Below are 3,896 nucleotides of genomic sequence, written 5' to 3' on the forward strand. Positions count from 1 at the left end.
AGTTGGCCTTAGCAGGAGTTTCCCTAAATTTGAATATGTGAGTCTTTCGTTCCTCAAAGTTGCTCCAAATGTCAAAGGAAGTCATTTCCTAATAGATTGTCCATTTCATTTCGTTAGTATTTCACAATTCTAGTATAGTTTTAGGGCATCATATTGAACTTAATTACCTTAATTAGGGTAAAAAAAAAAATTAACTTCCAAAGAGTGGAAAATGGTATATTTTTCCTTTACCGAGCTGAGGAGCCAATTTTCGAGCTGCAGAGCCGAGTGAGCCAAGTAGAGCTGTTTAAGCCGCTGGAGCCGAGGGAGTGTCTGGCTGCAGGCGCGACACGTGTCGCCGTGGGAGAGGAATGCGTCGTGATTTACTTCTCGGGTCAAGGCACGGGTTCGGGTTGTTGATTTGGGTGTGCTGATCGCAGTACTGGACTGCTCGCAGGCGGGCAGAAGCGATGGAGTTGGGTCTCGGGTATGGGCTTCTGGTTTTTGGACTGCAGGTACTCTTGAGTGTTGGCTGCGCTTGACAGAGGGAGTTGGATCTAGGCTGAAACGGATGTTGGACTTCGGGCTGCAAACATGGGTATTGCGCGAGCGTGTAGGCTTGGTTAGCTGGGTCGACAGTTTGGATATCTGATCTTCTTCGCCTCTTTTCTTCGATACGTCATATGTACGTATATATGTCTTATAGGAAAGTTATGAAACGAAAAGTATGGAAGTATGATCATCAATATCACGTATCATGATTTGAAAATACTAGATTTCATGCATGTTGTATGGTCATGAGCATAAATATTTTTCTAGTAATATAATCTGTACGGACGTGTATATTATGATATGATATATGCTCATTTCTTTCTTTGTTTCCAACAAGGCGAGCGTGTGTTACCCCGTATTTAAGTTTGAGAGGTGCTTATACGAGTTCGCCAAATAGATTCATGCTCGCCTACGTGAACCGTGAGTAGAGAAATGTTATGAATTCAATCTAAACCAAATCAAATGAAAATAGAGCCTAAGTAATAGAATTTACTATAAACTATAAACCATGTTTAATGTGTAGTTAAATTTATGTATTTAAGTTATAGTTTATATGTTAGGATAAATCAATGACATTTATTTATAAAGGGTGATAAGAGATAACCCATGAGTCTATAGCATGTTTAAAGTAAATTCTTTTTAAGAATATTTCGACATACAACTATTATACAACATGTATGTAGTAACGACCTTATTTTAAAAGAAAAAATAGGGATGTTATATATATAAAATATTATTATTGATATATATGATTAAAAAGAGTTTTTTTTAAAAAAATAAAAAATAATTATGCCGATAATCTATATTCTATACCGAGAAATTTGACGTGGATGGATGCTTCCCTATTCTCGCCCTCGGACATCGATATGTACTCGGATTTTTCTAATTCGAAAAATTATATTTTTAGATATAAACCTTAGTTGTAGGTTTAGGATTTAAGGTTTATTGTAGTGGGGAATTGACAGAATGTGGGGTGTAGACAGACCGGCCAACTGGGGCGCCGCTTGACATGGGCACACCAAGTAGACCAATTTTCCGAGTGTGGTGGGCTCATTTGGATTACATTTAGAAACCCAAGGAGAGTTAAAAGAGTGAAAGAGCAGAGCAGGGAAAGTAAAAGAAGGGGCAGCAAAATGATGCAAATTACAGAGTCAATTAAAAGAAACAGTAGCTGTCGCATGCAACCTCTGAGCCTCCCTCGCCTTATCTTCTTACCTCTCTTTTCTGGTCTTTGTCTGAAAGCAGACGAAGAAGAAGAAGAAGATATTTGTGGCGTTGCCTTGGCCTCTGTTTTTGCAGACACATTATGTAAGGGAACGCTATCTCATATTTAATATACTTGTTCTCTAACAAAGCAACAACTTTTGTTTTCCCATTTTACTGCCATTTCGCAAACCCTACTTTTCTTTAACATGGTTTTCCCCCCGGTGGCCCGGTTTGAATTGCAACATGAATGTTTTGGGCCTTACCCATTCCTCCGCCGTGGCCGCCGCACCCGCACCCGCACCCGCCGCCGTTCGTTGTCACTTGTAGACTCTATTTTCATTCAATATTATGACTTTTTTTGTTTATTGTGTCCTCTCGTAAGGAGCTGTGGCTGACCACTATAATTAATGAAGAGTGAAAATAACGTTGAACTGCCTGTCATTTTACATGCATTTAATCAATGCTGGAGGTTGATAATGGACAGAGTTACAATAGATTGATACATATTTATTCTATGATGTAGACTCCATCACATAGCCAACAACTAATTTGTATGTTCTTATTTTTACCTAATTCAGTATTACAAATATTTAATATCTAAATCTTTATTCGAACTTATATAGGCATACAAAATCAAGAACATTTAGTATGCAATTAAAGGAACTGAATTTGTTTTGTTAAAAGTATCTGTAATATGGTGTCTATTTAACTCATTAACCGTTCGTGTTCATAATCTGATGATATACATGTAGGAGTCTTTATGGGCTTATCTTAATTGATGGAGTTGACATCGAGTTAAGGGAGTCGAGCCACTTTGAAACAACAAAGCTTAAAAAAAACGAGATTTCTAGCGAAGCGCCCAAAGTCCCTCCCCTATTCCAAGGGTGGTTGGTAATGTGGGCATTAGGTCTTCGCTTCTCAATGGTAACATAGGGGGTGTATGACCCGTCACTAAAATCATCTCTACACCCGCCATGGCTAATATACCTCAAAATGTATTATAGGGAGGATGTAATTAGTGGTCAATTCTTCCTACCAGGGTTATGTTATCAATGTCATCGTTGTTGATTAATTGCTTTCAGCTTATAACATTAGTTTTTTTTAAATTGTTTTAAATGTATTTCATCGTTCATATTTTCTAAAACATTTCTCTCAAATGTGACCCGAGGCTCGAGAATATGCGATATTGTTTGCAAAATTCGAATTTTAAACGGCTGACTTGTTCGTTGGGTTAGAACAAGTGTCGCACAATCGTTGTTCCGCTGCCACAAGAGTGCGATTGTGATACTAGGCACATGAGATATGTATATGAGCTCGCCTGGTGGATCTATGTGTGCGTGTGTGGTCTGGGTGTAGAAAAGTACACACATCCAACTTTACCTAGACTAGAAGGAGCCCATGAACATACTATGACGTTTATAAAATGATAGATCTCATCATGATTGTTTGTGTATACATTTCCTAACCCAATAATAGGATTATTTATTGAATATTTTTTAAATATCAAGCTATGTGCTACTCTTCTTTTTCAGGTAAAGGTAAAACACCTCTACATGGATGGATGACGGCTATGTTGTGATGGTCATAAAAGCTAAGTTAGGATAGAAGTATTCATCGCTTTCTTTTAATAGGTAGTTCACAACATTCATTGTTGCATTCCAACTTATATTAATGTGTTTTGATTTCTTTTTTTTAACGATTTCTCTGAGTATATTAATTATATCATGTATGCAGTAACGTCTCTATCTTGACATAGATATGTTACCCACTTAAACTCCCAATTTGGGCATTTGGAGGCAACCCCACACCTTATATCAGCCTATGGGAAGCTTCCCAATGAGAAGTGAGTGATGTGATTGGCCAACTTGTATCTAATTTGGCATAGACAATTGCTACCTTGAGCTCTAAAGTTCAAAATTTCCTTTAGAGGTATGGGTCACGATCCCGTGCCATCTTCCATTATCTAGAGTGTTAAGGATATTTAGTAATAAATTATAGTTTACCATATATATTATATTTGATATTTTATTATAAGGCAAATATCTAATATTTGCTTTATTATCATAGGTATCTTTCCATTTATTGTTATTTCCATTTATTACTATTTCCATATCCCTGTAATTCATTTGATTATAAATAAGATAACTTTCACACCATTT

This window comes from Cucurbita maxima, unplaced genomic scaffold (assembly GCF_002738345.1).
Source record: "Cucurbita maxima cultivar Rimu unplaced genomic scaffold, Cmax_1.0 Cma_Scf00008, whole genome shotgun sequence".
Classification (NCBI taxonomy): Eukaryota; Viridiplantae; Streptophyta; class Magnoliopsida; order Cucurbitales; family Cucurbitaceae; genus Cucurbita; species Cucurbita maxima.